Here is a 17,365-nt window from a genome sequence, read left to right as displayed (position 1 = left end):
ACCATGTAATATGAAGGATTGAACCTGGGACTCCTACATGCAAAGCTGGCACTCCAGTCCACTGAGTTATTTCCCTGATGCTATTTGTTTATTTTATTATTTTATTTGGGAAGGTAGTGTTTGGGCTACACGTGGAAGTGCTCAAGGGCTACTTCTGGCTCTTTGCTCAGCCATCACTTTTGACAGTGCTCAGGTGCCATATGTGGTGATGGGGATCAAACCCAGGTGAGCTGCATGCCAACTAATATAATGTTCGATGATGAATTCCGGATGGGGGAGGGGTCGTTGTTAGCCCCCATAATTCTTCACCCGTACTTCCCATGCCATTCCATCTAGACACACCAGCTAACTCAAACAAAGTGCTTATTATTGTAAATAACAGCTTCAAGACAAATCACACAGTCCGGCGGTCCCATACCTCTTCAGTATCAGAACTCTGGAGCTGCCACTGTGTGGCCTGGCCACTCTAACCCCCAACCTGCTGCCTCTTTCACACTCTATTTCTGTAAGTTGTACGCACTACTCAGTCATTGAAACTCGAAATCTGGGAGTCAGTCAACACAAGTGATTGACTTTCTTCCCCCATGGCTGCTCTTAATGACAATAATTACCACCAGCCACCAAATTTTCTTCCTGAAGTTGTCTTGAATGTGCTTTCTCTTCTCCATCCTCGAGACTTCTGCCTTCAAGTCTCTCTCACTTACGTCACCTGCTTCCTAACTGACCTTGTCTTCACTTCCGTATTTTGAGGAACCACACCTGGTGATAGTCAGAGGTTGCTCCTGGCGGTGTGCTCAGGGATCCTTTTGGTAGTGCTCAGGAGACCACATACAGTACCAGGGGTCAAACGAGGGTAACTGCATACAAGGCAAGTGCCCCACTCTCATACTATCTCTACAACTCCCTTTTTTGTTTGCTTTTTGTGTTTTTTTTTGGACTATACACAACGGTGCTCTGGGCATACTACTGGCTCCGCTCTCAGGGATCACTCTTGGAAGGTTCAAGGAACCATATGTGGTGCTGGAGATGGAACCACAGTTAGCTTTGTGCTAAGCACCTTACCGGCCTTACTATCTCTCCACCCCTGTTCATTTTTTTTTTTTTGCTGCAAAAGCTTTATTGGTTATTTGGTCCACTTCAGAAGCTGCCCAGGGAGCATCAAGAAGGACTCAGGTCAAGCCCGTGATACCAGGGGACACCATTTTTGGAGACTCAAAGGCCACGGCGGGGGGCGGGGGGGTTCGAGAGGCGCCTGGTCGTGCTTGAGGGTCAGCCTCTCGAAGAGATACTCGCCCAGCCCAGGCTGGGGGCTTCCTGGTCTGCGGAGGTTTGGTCCGGTGGTCGCCCATCTTCTTGATCAGTTTCACCTCTTCGTCCAGGAAACGGTTCTCCAGGAAGTCACAGAGACGGGGATCCGAGCGGATGGAACCCCAGGCACGCAGATCCAGCAGGGCCTGGTTGAGATTCTCCTCCAGGACCGCGGCGGCTTCCGTGGCCTCCGGCGTTTTTACCCCACTCATCCGGGGACGGCTTCTGCACGTGCTGGCAGAGGGCGCGGCCGCCACGCTGGCTTTGCATCTTCAGGGGGCGTTCGGCGCCCTGGCGCTTCCCCTCCAACAAGGACAACTCGCAGAAGAAGCGGCCCACGCCCTCCAGAGTCACGTCGTTGCGGCTGAAATAGAAGCCCAGAGAGAGGCAGGTGTAGGAGGCCCGCAGATGCAGGTCCACCAGGCGATTGGCGGCGGCCTCCACGTCGGAGCAATAATTCCGACGAATCTGGGAGCTCATGGTTGGTCGGCAGTGAGAAGTGAAGATCCAAAAAGGATGCTAGATGGTCCCAGGGGAGAAAGGGCGGCGGAAGGGTTGGTTCCGCAGATTGCGACTAGAAAGAAAGTTGAGGGTGGTTGGAGGCAGGCTAGTAGGGCGTTCCGGGTCTGTTCCGTCCAAACACTGGTGAAGCAAGAGACAGATCCGCGGGAACCAACCGACCGCGCTCTACCCCTGTTCATTTAAAAAAAAAAAAAGAAAAAATTTACTATGGGACCAGAATGATCGTATAATGGATAAGGCATTTGCTTTGCGTGCCGCTGACCCAAGTTCAATCCCTGGCATTCCATATGGTCCTCAAAAACAACCAGGAGTGGGGGCTGGAGCGACAGCACAGCGGGTAGGGCGTTTGCCTTGCACGCGACCAACCCGGGTTCGATTCCCAGCATCCCATATGGTCCCCTGAGCACCGCCAGGAGTAATTCCTGAGTGCAAAGCCAGGAGTAACCCCTATGCATCGCCGGGTGTGACCCCAAAAAGCAAAATAATAATAATAATAATAATTAAAAAGCAGCCAGGAGAGCCCAGAGCGGTTGGGTCGTTGGTCGGGGAGTCTTGTGCCCCTCGCTCGGGAACTGCGGCTCTCCCTGGGGCGGCGGTAGCGGCGCGGCGGTCGGTCGGAGGAGAAGCGGCTGGAGACCTCGGCTTTTGGTGAGCGATGGCCCGAACCAAGCAGACGTAGCGGAAGTCGACACCAACCTGTGCGCCATCCACGCCAAGCGCATCACCATCATGCCCAAGGACATCCAGCTGGCCCGCCGGATACGGGGGTAGCGGGCCTAGAGCCAGGGCAGTTTTTATGGTGTTTTGTAGTAAATCCTGTAAAATTAAAAAAAAAAAAAAAAGCCAGCCAGGAATGTCCCTGAATGGAGAGCCAAAAGTTAAGTCCTGAGCACTGATAGGTGTGGTCCAAAACCCAAACCTAAATAAATACAATAAAAATTAACTAACATTGAGATATCATGGTATATAATAGTATTAACATTTTTAACTAAAACATTTTAAATTAACATAGCATAGTACTATTCATTTTGTCCCCAAACCACTCCTAACCCATTCCCCATTGTGTAATTAGGGAAATATTTTTTAAAAATAAATTTGACCCCTGTTAGGGTTGTAACTAAAAAGGCAGAGCACATTTCATATATTTGAAAGGCCCTGAGTTTTATTCTGCACACATATGGACCCCTGTGCAGATGGATGTGAACCTGATGGCCCCTGGCCACTGTCAGGAATAGTTCCACTGTAGATAAAATAAACAAAAATACATCTGACCCAAAACTGGAGAAGTAGCTCAAAGGGACTGAGTTCAATATACAGGATGCCTGAGTTTGATCTCCATCACTACATGGTCCTCTGAGCATTTTCGAGAGTGACCTCAAAGCACTGAGTTAGGTGTTTGACCCTATAATGGTCTCATTGAACACTTAAGTAGGAGTCAGGAATAGAGCTCAGTAGTATAGTATTTGCCTTGGCATGTGTGAGACCCTGAGCTTGATCCCTGGCACTGTGAAATAAAAACTCCTCAAAGTCCCCAAAACACTCATAAATGACTTCCCATTATCCCTTAGTTAGAACTAACTCTAGCTAACTCTTAGAGTTCAAGCTAATTTGTACATAAACCCCTGCATGGGAATGGGACAGCTAAACTTTGTGGAACTACCTTCTTTTGTTTTGCTTGTTTGGTTTTGGAGTCACACCCAGCTGTGCTCAGGAGCTATTCCTGGCTCTATGCTCAGGGATCACTCTTGGTGGGGCTCAGGGACCATTTGTGGTGCTGAAGATTGAATCTGGGTCAGCCACATATAGCCCTCTACTATTACTCTGGCCCCTGGATCTACCTTTCAACATTACCACACACTCTGGACGTGCCAGGGTTCACATTCCTGCCTCAGTATTTTCATAGCATCCTCGCATTTTCACATTATTTAATAACTGACTATATATGTACTTCTCACCTGTTTTGGCAAGAAGCAGCTATGAGGATGACTCTTAGGAGTCCATTTATATGTTAGTCAAACTGTGTAAAACACTGAACACTTTTCTATAATACATATGCATTGTTTTTGTTTGTTTGTTTATTTATTTGTTTTTCCACTTACATTTAGGAGTTAGACCAGATTGTTTAGAACTAAAATGGCAAAAGGAAGCCTTGGTCATGAACAGATAGGTGGGGAGAGAGTTTCTTTTTCACAAGCAAATTCTATTCAAAATTCAAAACATGTTATTAAGTAAATTTTTACAAGCTACCTTTCCAGTTGCAAATTCGTTATATCTTATCTAATTCTAGTCCAAAGTCTCTTTGATACTTAAAAATGGGTAGACCAGGACTATTTCAAATTGTTTTAAGATTGCGGGAGAAGCCTCAGAACAGAGGTTTGGTTCTTTTGGTTTCTTTAATTTTTAAAATTTTTAAATTGAATTACCACACAGCACAAACTTGCTCATGACCGGGTTTCAGTCATGCAATAGTCCAACATCCATCCTTCACCAGTATACATTTCCCACCACCAATGTCCCCAGTTTCCCTCCCAACACTGCCCTCCTCCCCAGCCTCTATTGCCTCACAGTTCCCCCTACTTCCTCCCCCTCTCCTTCTCCCTCTCCTTCTCTCTCTCTCTCTCTCTCTCTCTCTCTCTCTCTCTCTCTCTCTCTCTCTCTCTCGCTCTCGCTCTCGCTCTCGCTCTCTTTCTCTATTTCTTTCTGGGCATTAAGGTTTGCAATATAGGTACTGAGAAGTTATCATGTATAGTCTTTTCCCTACAATCAGCTCTCAGTTCTTGTCCAGAGTGTTCATGGTTTGACTCTTTTATTCTTAAATGCAGCCTTTGGGAATGCCAGAGGGTCTTGGCATTTGTGAAGGGAGAACCGGTACAGGGCACCCAGTGTGCGGCTGGGGTGGAGATGGAATGCCAGGAGTGAGGGTGAGTCTCTCTTGCACACAGTCCTCTCCACAAGGACAGCTTCGGTTGCCTCACAGTTTGTTTGTGATCTTCTGGTGAGCAGCAGGCTAGGGAGGCACAGGTTGGAGAAGACCAATTTGTAGGGTCATTTTTAAAGCAAAGAATATACAATTTCAAATACAAAACTGATCACATAGCTTCAGTATTCATTTAGAAAGAGGAAAATGAGTCACAGGAAATTACTGGAAATCAGTGTGCTTCTGGGTCTCTTCTGAAATCTTTTCAGGCAAACTCTTTGTAAAGCCTAAGAATGCTCCAGACTGCCACTTGACTTCCCAGTCAACCAGAAACATTCTAGAAACTCCCGGTATTTACAGGGGCCTTTCAAAACAAGACCTTTCAAAACTTAACCTGTAGCTTAAGTTTTCATTAATTTCTCATCAGTTTCTAGCTTTCTAGCTACTCTGGACAGAGGCCAGTAGAATGAAAATCACCTTTGGGGGTGGGGGGATGGGAGAATCCTGATTTCCTGGCTTACATTCTATGTTAAGGAATAGTAATGTTTGTCCAGGTCTGCCTGAGGAACCAGGACCAAGACCTGCCTTAGAGCTGGAAGCGTAAATCATATTACTGAGTGAGGGAAGGCTTGAAATGGGCCCTGACTCTGCGGTCCAAACCTCCATTACATCATCACCCTTCTCCACCTTCTGGATGAATTTTCCTTATCTTGTAAGCCCAGGTTTAATGTGAGGGAAGTGAGATAGGACGTGAACAGTTGAATGGCTATATTAGGTGAAAAGTTTAGGAAGAAGCCCCCAAACTCAGACCTGAGCTGCAAGTACCAGATTCTTTCTGTGTTGTTTGGAGTGTTTAAAATGACTGGAATCAGCTTTTTCCACTCTGGAAAAGCCTGTGTCCTCTCTTGAATATGTATTCCTTTTCTTCTCTCCCCTCACATCTATGTAAATTTCTCTCAATAAAACTATTTTGCTTTAATAAAACAAAAATAAATTAAAAATGAATAAAATGATCATCTCTTAGAGTACAGATTAAAAGCCAGACTATGTCTTAGGAGGAAAGTAAAGAAAGCTTTTTGCATGCACTATTTTTGAGACAAGTGTAGTGATTGGTATTGTATGAATATTTTATTATTGAATATTCACACTCCTACCAGTTTGAGAAATCAAGGGTCAGTCAGTTAAAATCCTCCCCAAATGTTGGAACACTGTATGACTGAAACCCAATTATAAACAACTTTATAATGGTCTATCTCATGGTGATTCAATAAAAAATTATTTTTAAAAGTCCTTCCCCAAACGTACAGCTAAGATTGTAATTCTCTTTAATAGACACTCGATGTATGAGTTCCTCTTCTTGGTGGAAACACTATATATATGTCTCTCACAAGTACAGGAAGAAGGCAAAGTTGAGTTTACTTACACAAACATTGATGGTTCAGGCCTGGTACTATGTGGCTAAGTATTTTTTGCCTTCCTTTTTTTTTTTTCCTTAGTGGCAGTGAGTCACTCCTGGCAATTCTTGGTTTGGTGGTTTAGTGTTTCGGTCTGGTAGTGTGGTGCTCAGCCCACACCCTGCTATGAAGGAGGGAGGGAAGGCAGGTGGTGCCAGGAATCAAACTCAGGGTCTTATGCGTGCTAGACATGTGCTCTACCACTTACATTATTTTCATAACCCAGTAGTTAAGAATTTGAATTCAGAGGCAAAGGAGGCACAATTCCTGCCCTATCAGAATTCATAGTCTGATGGGATAAATAGATAAGTTAGTATATAGCTATCTCACCCACACAGGAGAGCCTGGCAAACTACCCATGGCGCAGTAACAAGTCTCACAATGGAGACATTACTGGTGTCAGCTCGAGCAAATTGATGAGCAACAGGATGACAGTGATGCAGTGATACAGTATATAGTTTCACTATCATATGGCAATAAACGTTTCTTTAAATTTTTTGCAGTGTAAGCATAAAAGCAAAGGATGTAAGCACAAGTCCTCTAAGGACCCTCTGTGATCATAAACTTAAAAAATTAATGTATTTTAACAAAAGAAAATTATGCCCTTTGTTTTAATTGAAGTGTTATTAAATAAAACTGAGGCCCCAGAGAAGATGCCATTACGACATCATTATACTCCATGTCCCATGTTAGTAGGTAACTTAGCTTGCAAAGCAGAATGCATGGTAAGTAATAGGACAGAAATAAGCTCTGGTAAGATGGCAGAGTGACAGTCCAGTGCATAGGGCACTTGGCTTACAAGCGAGCAATTTAGGCTCGATCCCCAGTATCTCAGATGGTCCCCCAAGCACCTCCAGGAGCAATTCCTGTGTGCAGAGCCAGGAGTAGTCCCTAAGCTTCAATGGGTGTGCTCCTCAAAATAAAGAAAGAACCGAGCTTGGGGTGCTGCAGGACTGCTCAGAAGGAACACTAACTTGGTCTGGGAGTAGGCAGTGAAGGCATTTTAGAGAAGGAAATTCCTGAGCTAAGGCTGGAATGAAGAACTGGAGTCCAGCCCAAGCTGAAGCAGAATTCGTCTACTAATTACTGAACTGCACTGGGCTGCATTTGAAGTAAGGCTCATTAAGAGTTTTACAGTTTGTTTTCTTTCCCCTTCAACACAAACACTAATGGGCCAATCACTTTCTAGAAGGAAAAAGAAAGGTAACTGAAGTTAATTGACTATTGACGCCGTGCCAGTTGCTTGCCATATACTCTGTTAATTCTCACATGTCTTGTGAGAGTGATAAGATTCATCCCCATTTTATGGATGAAACTGGGATTGAAAGGTTGACAAACTCTTCTCAAGGTCAAAATTAGGAAGTTCAACCAGAATTCGGACTCCAAAGTTGATGTTCAGCCCAATAGGTCTCGTGGCTTAGCCTGTTTCCGATGTGTTTCTCTAGTGGGTGGAAGCAGTAACAATCAAGAAAACCATGGACTGGCTTCAAGTTTCAAGGAAGAATGGAAAGAAAAACAGGCTTTCCATGTGCTCATTGGCAAGCTCCTTTACCCGTGCAAAGTTTTGTGCAGGGAGAGCTGAGATGTCTCTGACTGGCATCATGACACTGCCTCACTAAGCCAGATCAGCTGAATCTGGCCTCGAGAAGTAAGGGTTCATTGAATCTACTTTGGGAGTGTCCACTGAAGTCTGCTTTATACAGTTTATAATTTGCTGTAAACAGCTTGCTGTTCCTAATTAGACCTGTCTGAGCATGCCTGAACATTCAGGAAACGAGGACTTCTTTTTATGGTTCTCTTCTCAGTGGTAAAATATGAGAGCCCTCTTCAGGTTCACGAGCCTCCTTCATCTGTTGGGCCTTGATTCCAAGACTCTGGACTATAGTCTAGAAATGTGTGGACCCTGGCCAAGAGTCTGGCAAAGGCCAGGGTGAGAGGATTGCTAGCAACCGTGAGTCATCTCTTCCAGAAGAAGCTTCTGTGATTCTGTTTAGCAAGGCTCTAGGGCACCCAAACGTGGTTTGTCTGACATTTTTTCATGCTAGGAGAGAAGGGAGTGTAGACTTTTCTGTTGGCTGAGAGTGATTTTGAAAAAAATACTTGCTTACAACTATGATCTTTCTTAGGGTCGGAGGCTGGATGAAGACAACTAAGTCTGAAATTCAGGATAAAGGCAATTAATGAGTTCAAATAACTTATATGTAATTTTTACTATTAAATTAACTAAGAATTAATTATGGGACTAGAGAGACAGTACAGTGGGCAAGGTGCTTGCCTGGCACATGGCTGACCTGGGCTTAATCCTCAGCACCCCATATAGTCCCCTGAACTCAGATTGAGCCAAGCATCTGTAGTAAGCCCTGAGCACTACTGGGTGTGGCCAAAAACAGACAAAAAAACAAAGGAATTAAGTATGTGGGTCTGGAGAGATAACTTAACAGGCTGAGCACATGGTTTGCATAAAGAAGATCCAGATTTGATCCCCGGCATGGTCTGGTCCTTTAATCACCACTAGGAGCAACCCCCAGGAGCCAGGAGTAGGCCTTGAGTATCACTGGACGTGATCCCAAAACCAAAAAATGAGAAATAAAAAAGGAATCTGCATTAATTGAACAAAATCTGACAAATACACCACACACATATATATATGGAGGTAGGCGGGGAAGCATTGTCACAATATCATTACACTGAGATAACCACTATTAACATTTTTTTTCTTTTTGGGTCATACCCGATGATGCACAGGAATTACTCCTGGTGGTGCTCAGGGGACCATATGGGATGCTGGGAATCGAACCCGGGTCGGCCGCGTGCAAGGCAAACGCCCTACCTACTGTGCTATTGCTCCAGCCCCGACTATTAACATTTTGGCAATTAATTTTTCATTTATTTTATTGTGGTAATTTTTTTCTTTGTTTTAGGGTCACACCTAGTTGTGCTCAGGAGTTACTCCTGGCTCTGTGCTCAGGGATTCCTCCTGGTATTGACCTGTGGACCATCTGGTGCCAGAAATCAAACCTGGGCTCATAAAAAGCATGTAATCAGCCTGCTTGAGCTCTCTGGCTTTGATAAGAACATTTTTAAAAATATAAGTTACTTGTTGAGTAGCAGTCTCTGACCCCATATCTGGTATTCTACACATGTAGGAACTTCTTTGGCAATGTACTTTATAAATTGTATTTGGAGTATCATCTTTCTAACACTTGTTTTGAATGTGGAGGACAGAAGCATCAGCTCAGCAGATGGGAGGAGATACCATTCACGAGGCTTGGACCAAGCAGGTCACACTCTAGACTGAACTGTTGGGCAGAACTTTCTGTGAAAATGGAATTGTCCTATATTTACTTTCATTCAATCTGATAGCTACCAACCTCAGATGACTATTGAGCCCTTAATGAGCTAAGAGATTTGTTTTACCAAATTAATTTAAAATTTACATCACCACACATAGTAAGTGACTATTGATTTAGGAATGCAGGTTTACACAGATTTATGATTACTTGCTCATTTCAAAGTGTATGTTGGGCAGGGACTGAATGCAGCATTTCTATCTCTTGAGAACTCAGACTAGTTCTCAGAATGAAAAAGGCCTCCCCAAGTAGAGAGATGGGTTCACGTTTAGTCTCTGTAAAGGAAGTCAGTCATTAGCTACCTTCTGACAGCCTAGCAATTAACCAGTCTTGGGAGAAGAGCAGGTATCTCCAGAGAGGTGCCAAATAAATAAGAGATAAGAGACTATAAAAATGAAAAGCCTTTCGTTCTTTCATCACAGGATAATCCAATGCATGTGAATTAATGGCAAAAGGCTCAATAATAGCCTTTGTGAGGAAATAGGAGCAGTGTAGCAGGATATCCTTTTTCCGCACTAAAGCACCCAATTCTTTCAATTTTATATACAGCGGAAGCAATTAATTGTACTAGAAAGAAATCCACAGCTGGCTTTTCCTGATGGCCCCATAAGCAACAAGCACTATTGTTCAACTTCCGGGACAGACAGAAAGTCATTCTACTGACTGAGATTTTTCTTATTTAGCTTGACTTTTTCTAAAGATAAAAAGAAACATGTCTATTAATGTCTAAAACTCAGTTCATGTTATTGCATGTTTTAAGAATAAGCAGTTGTCAAAGTTCACTTTTTTACTTGTAATATAATACAAGCGTTATGACTTAATGCTGATATTTTCCTCTAAATTTTATGTGACTCAATCGTAACCTATTTATTTTTGTTTGTCTTATGTATTTATATGCAGTGGAACTGTACTATCTCTTTTTTTTTCATGATTAACATTCATAGTGTAGCTATTTGAGGACTGTCCATAACAAATAACATTATATGATTAAAAACCTAGAAGCTCAAAATTTGTCATATGCCTGCCAAGGGGGGCAGATGGGGATGGCAGGGACGCTGGGAACACTGGTGGTGGGATTAATGTTGCAACATTGTATGCCTGAAATAATTCTGTTATGAACAACTTTGTAAATCACAGTGTCTTAACTTAAAAAAATGTATATATATTTTAACGTTTCATACTATTAGCCTGTATGGTGTTGTTATTCCTTTTAGATGCACTAAAGCCAATGTATTTCACCAATTCTTACATACACATTTGCTGAGATTTTATCACTTCTGAAATTAGAATTATGTGTTATAATTTAATTGATAGTTTTTTCCTACTTTATAGAAAATAATGTTATTAATGATGTCTTAGTTTTGATAAAATACGGTGCGTATCTATTATATGTTGTAGTAATTTGATTACTACAATATATTATGGCAAGTGTAACAGCAGGATTAACTCACTGATGCAGAACAAGTCTCTCCCATTGACCTATGGTCCTGGCCTCCAATATATAGCACTGTCGTACTGTCGTCCGGCTGTTCATGGATTTGCTCAAGTGGGCACCAGTAACATCTCCATTGTGAGACTTGTTACTGGTCTTGGCGTATCGAATACACCATGGGTAGCTTGCCAGGCTCTGCCGTGCGGGCGGGATACTCTCGATAGCTTGCTGGGCTTTCTGAGAAGGACGGGGGATTCCAACCCGGGTCAGCCACATGCAAGGCAAATGCCCTACTCACTGTGCTATTGCTCCAGTCCAGGCCCCCACCCCCAATATACATTTTTATAAATTTTAACTTTTCCGAATGTAAATGATTTCATTCTTGTTACTCCATAGAAAAATGTTTGGTTTCCAGAGGTCTTTTTCTATGTACTTTTTTTCTTTCTTCCCTCCTTCCCTCCTTCTTTTTCTTTCTTTCTTTTTCTTTCTTTCTTTCTTTCTTTCTTTCTTTCTTTCTTTCTTTCTTTCTTTCTTTCTTTCTTTTCTCTCTCTCTCTCTTCCTTCCTTCCTTCCTTCCTTCCTTCCTTCCTTCCTTCCTTCCTTTCTTTCTTTCTTTCTTTCTTTCTTTCTTTCTTTCTTTCTTTCTTTCTTTCTTTCTTTCTTTCTCTCTCTCTTCTCTTTCTTTTTCTTTCTTTCTTTCTTTCCTTCTTTCTTTCTTTCTTTCTTTCTTTCTTTCTTTCTTTCTTTCTTTCTTTCTTTCTTTCTTTCTCTCTTTCTCTCTTTCTTTTTTCTTCTTTCATATTAATTTTTTATTTTATTTTATTTTATTTTTTTTGCTTTTTGGGTCACACCCAGCGATGCTCAGGGGTTACTCCTGGCTTTGCACTCAGGAATTACTCCTGGCGGTGCTGGGGGACCATATGGGATGCCGGGGATCGAACCCGGGTCGGCTGCGTGCAAGGCAAACGCCCTACCCGCTGTGCTATCGCTCCGGCCCAATTTTTTATTTTATTGAATCACTATGAGATAGAGCATTATAAAACTGTTCATGATTGGATTTTAGTCATGCAACACCCATCCCTTCACCAGTGTAATTTCCCACCACCAATGTTACCAGTTTCCCTCCCACCCACCCAAAACACCCCTACACACACACCCCAGCCTGCCTCTATGGCAATCACCTTTCTTCTATGTCTCTCTCTCTCTCTCTCTCTCTCTCTCTCATTTTAGGCATTGTGGTTTGTGGTTTGCAATACAGATACTGAAGGGTTATCCATAGTTCTCTGCTATGCTGATCATCTCTATTCAGACAATTTCCCACCTTCTGCTGTTTTCTATCTGTTTTCTCCTTCTTATCTTGGAGCACCTTGATTTTTTGCTCAGTTTCTGTTATTCTGCTATTCAGAGCTTCTGTTGACTATACACGAAAGAGCCTGGTAAGCTCCTGTGGCATATTCGATATGCCAAATACAGTAACAATAACAGGTCTCACTCCTTTGACCCTGAAAGAGCCTCCGATTGTTGGGAAAAACGAAAGACAAATAAGGAGAAAATGCTAAAATCTCAGGGCTGGGACGAATGGAGATGTTACTGGTGCCCGCTTGAGCAAACCGATGAACAATGGGATGACAGTGATTAAGAGCCTTCACATTGTCTCTGCTCTTTCCCCAGGAAGAACATTTACATTACTCAAATGAAAAGTTTGATTTCACACTTCATGTGAGATTCAAATTGGCTTAATTCTGACAGGTAGGCATCTTGCCACTTTTATTCTCCCATCGCTTTCTTTTATCATTCAGCCAGTTCTAAAGAATAATTGTTGTCCCAGTTATTAGTAATATTGCTCACTGTGGAAAGATAAAGCATATTGATTATCAGCCGTCATCTTTTAAAGGTACCGCTCTGAAAACTGTCACCAACACTTTGCCTCGATTTCCTCTTACTCTATTTGTAGGAGTACATATTTTATGACACAGAACTAATAAAATATATCTTGCTAAATGGCCTAAAGGGAGCTTGTTAAACAGTGAAGAAGTTGATTCTTGAAGCAAAGGTCAGGAGTGGTGTCCGGGGACATCACTGGGCCAGGTGCACTTTCCCATCACACGACTCCAGGGAGAGCCTTTCTCACAGCAGACAGCACTCCTGGGAATCCTGCATTGAGGTCACCCTGATTGGGGTGACAGCCCAGACAGGGGAGGATAGGAAGACAGGAGGATAGGAAGGACGGAGTGGCCCTTTGTGACTCTGAGCCACAGGGCAGCACAGCTCCAGGAATTTGTGACTACCTCCAGTTGGATCCTGAAAACAAGTGGATTAGCGGCGGCAAGGATTTCAATAATTACAATGGTAGTTCCCAGCCTGGGGCTGTTATTTTGATAGTTTGTATATTTTGATACTAGATAAACTGTCCTTCCTCAGGATGGGAGGGCCCCTATTCACATGTTAGTGAATACAGGTATTAAATTGTGTTTGATAGGAAGACATAGGAACAGCTAAGCTATGCAAAAAGTCAATAATAAAAAGACTATAGAAAGAAAAGTGAAAGGAGTTTAGGACTAAGCAGTTAAAGAATACTTCCTTCAAGAGGTGGCACTTAGGCAATGCAGAAAGGAGAATGGCGGTAAAGGGAGAATGAGGATAGGGCTTAGCAGCAGAGCACTTGCCTTCCATATGCGAGGCCCTGGATTTGATTCCTGGCATGGCCAAGGCAAGTAAAAAAGAAGCTATACCCTCCCTCCCTCCCTCCGTCCCTCCCTCCCTCCTTCCTTCCTTCCTTCCTTCCTTCCTTCCTTCCTTCCTTCCTTCCTTCCTTCCTTCCTTCCTTCCTTCCTTCCTTCCTCATGTATGTAAATATTTTTATAAATACACACAAAAGCAAATCTCAAGTGGTACTAGAAACTGAACAGAAGCCACTGAGCCTCTGCTTCCAAAGCATGTGTACTAGCTTGTTGCTCTATCTCACCAACCTATGTTTACTAGCTTTTAAGCTTTTGGAGGACAGGAATTCACTATACATTTAGCATTTCAGTCACGTAAGTAAGGAGTGCACTAGATTCTAGGGACACAACGCAGTGAAAATAAGACAGTTCCCAGCATTCAGAACTTCCAGCATTAGAAGAGGTAGCTACAATATACCTGTTGGATAAATTAGTGTGCAGTCACGATGTGGTACCACACTATTCCTAGAAATGCAGTTAATCATGTAACTAACCAGCTGTAGTTAACCCCAGTAGCAGGTTATGGTTGTTAGTAGAGTTAGTAACATATGGTTACTCAGCAATTCTGATCTAGGATGGTTTCTTCTTAGTTATCACAATTTGAAGATCATGACATTTTGCCTGCTTTTCACTGGCTATTCATAACGTAAGCATTCTCAACCAAATGCCCTGGAATTTCAGACTACTGTTCCTGATAGAATTGAGTAGGGTCATCATTGAGGAGCACTCAGAAGTAAATAGGATATGGGCTGGGGATGTGCCTCAGTGGTGGAGCACTTGCTTAGCATGTAGGGAGTGCCAGGCTTCATTCCTGGTATGGTAAAAAATTTTTTAAAAAAGAAGAAAAGATGAGATGGGGCCAGAGATAGTGCAGTGGGTAGGATTTGCCTTGCATGCAGTCAACCTAGCATCATGTATGGTCCTGAGCACCACAAGGAGTGATCCCTGAGTACTACCAGTATTCCCCCTACCCCCACATCAAAAACAACAAAATATATAATTTTTTCATAGAGATGTGTATATATACGTATATCTATGCATACATAGACACACACACTCTCCCCCATACATACACATGTTATATCTTGATTATTTTTAACCAGATTAAAAACAAAACAGGGGCTGGAGCAATAGCACAGTGGGTAGGGCGTTTGCCTTGCACGCAGCCAACCTGGGTTCAATTCCTAGCATCCCATATGGTCTCCTGAGCACCACCAGGGGTAATTCCTGAGTGCAAAGCCAGAAGTAGCCCCTGTGCATCGCCAGGTGTGACCCAAAAGGCAAACAACAACAACAACAACAACAACAAAACCAAACAATATCTTGTTAGGACTAGGAAGATAACTCAAAGGGCTAGTGCATATATTTGCATGTGAGAAGCTTGGGTTCCATCTTTGCTACCATATGCTTCACTCTTCCACCTCAGTCAACACTGAGAGCGACCCCCAAGCTCTTGACCGGAATAGCTTCTGAGCACTTGCTGGTGTGACTCAAAACCCAATCAACTGGGTCAGAGAGACTGTCGGTGGGCTGAGCACATGCTTTCCATGCGGGAGACCTGGGCTCAGTTCTTGGCATCGAAGCAATCTCTGAGCACAGAGTCAGGAGCAGCCCCTGATACTTCCGGGTTGTGTCCCCCAAAGTATGTCCTCCCAGTCCTGAAAAACAAAAACAAAGCAGCTAACCAGACAAATAAAAGATAACAATACTGTTAAAAAAAATGACCTTTAAGAAAACTGTTTAACAATATTTCCTGTCAAACAAGTAACCCAAGCATTGTAAACCCACTGCTCTGAGAACTAGGCAGAGGCAGGATAGTGAAAACTGGCAACAGGACAAGGAAGAACAAGATTTACCACGGGTTGACTGGAAACTGGCATGTGGAACCCAGCTGTGGTGATGGGTGGGAGGAAGGCCTGCCCTCCAGGCAGCACCTGGTAGCCAGAGAATAGTGAGCAAACAACAGGTGGTAGCGCGGGCAGGCAGTGGATCAGGACGTCCAAGTTGGTGTAAAGGGGCAAAGGCAGCTTTTTTAGATGGATAGAAAATCCGTGTGGAGCAATAGGACAGCAGGGAGGTTGCTTGCCTTGCATGTGGCCAACCTAAGTTCGATCCCCAGGTCCCCCAAATGGTCTCCTGAGCCCTGTCAGGAGTGACCCCTGAGCGCAGAGCCAGAAGTAAACCTCGAACACAGCTGATGTATCCCTCAAACAAACAGAAAGATGAGTAGAAGATGGATGCAGGAAAACTGGAACAGGGAGGTGCAGGCAGAATCTGTATGGCAGGGCTGTGGCTGACTTCAGAGAGCGGAGTTCAGACAACAGAGAGAAAGTCAAGTTCGGCACAGCTTAACAGGCCGGGGTTTCAGCACAAGAAAGGGGCTGTGAGTCAGTTCTTAGAAGTGGCCAAGATTAGGGCTCCCCAAGTAAGTAGTAAAGGTAGCAGGAGTCTGTATTCTGGGTTTGGTACTGGAGGGATTTCCGAGATTCTTCCTACCAATGATTTAGGAAATGCAAATGCTGTATTGATAGTAGGGAGAGAAAACAACAAAGACAACAGACTAGATAGGACCAAGTGGTGGATATTTAACAGCAACAACTACAATAAATGTCATTTAATTCTAGTAAATAAGTGCTTTGAAGCAAAGAAAGGCGACATATGGAAATGGGAAAGAGTAAGCATTTCAAAGTAAACAAAGGAGGAGCAAAGTACTGTATCATTACAAAGAGCAGATTTCAATTTTAAAATTTTATTCTAGGTAGTTAAAAAAAAACAACCCTCCATTTTTTCTTAAACACAATTTCTGTCCTGGCTTTATCCTTTACAACTATGTCTGGGCATCATTAACAAATAAAATGATATAGTAGTGTCTTTGCAGAAAAAAGATGTCTCTGTTTACTCTCCACAACAACTTTTGTACATTCCATTTGGGTTTTATTTTATTTTATTGGGGGAGGGTGGTACACTTAGCAGTGTTCAGGTCTGACTCCTGGCTCTGAGCTCAAGAATTTCTCCTAGTGGACTTCAAGGGACATAAGGGGTTCTCTTGGGATGGTCACATACAAAGCAAGCACCCAGCCCATGATGCTGTCTGGTCCCAAGGTTTGTTTTATGCTGCACACCGGGTAGCACTTAGTAGCGACTCCCAGCTTGGTGCTTGGCAGTCACTCCTGGTGGTGCTTGGGGGAGCAGCAACATGCAGGGATCAAACCTGGACCTTCCTCATGCAAAACGTGTGCTTCTAGTCATTGAGTGGGCCCCTCAATATGGAATTTTATTTTTATTCATTTTTAAACTTTTACTTATTTATTTCCTTTTTGGGTCGCACCCAGCAATGCTCAGGGGGTTACTCCTGACTCTGCACTCAGGAATTACTCCTGGCAGTGCTTGGGGGAGCATATGGGATGCCGGGGAATCAAATCCGGGTCGGTCACGTGCAAGGCAAACCCTCCCCGCTGTACTATCGCTCTGACCCCCTCAATATTGGATTTTAAATCAACCTATAGTATCACTCTGCATTCAACTCTAATTTATGTCCATACCTACAAAGATTTAGTGCTGTTCCTTGCCTCATAAAGTCTTTACAATAAGAAAATAACTTTGAATGGATTAACTTGGATTACTCTATTGAACTACTACTGCCTTCCCCGAGGCATCAGTCT

General features: G+C 43.3%; 1 pseudogene; it reads right to left on the bottom strand.

Moving 5' to 3' along the window:
• Positions 1-1,174: 1,174 nt before the first annotated feature.
• On the bottom strand, positions 1,175-1,881 carry LOC101552714 (ferritin light chain-like; annotated as a pseudogene).
• Positions 1,882-17,365: the final 15,484 nt, after the last annotated feature.

This window comes from Sorex araneus, chromosome 11, assembly GCF_027595985.1.
Source record: "Sorex araneus isolate mSorAra2 chromosome 11, mSorAra2.pri, whole genome shotgun sequence".
Taxonomy (NCBI): domain Eukaryota; kingdom Metazoa; phylum Chordata; class Mammalia; order Eulipotyphla; family Soricidae; genus Sorex; species Sorex araneus.
The sequence above is the reverse complement of the archived record's forward strand: the minus strand, read 5'-3'. Positions and strand labels throughout refer to the sequence as shown.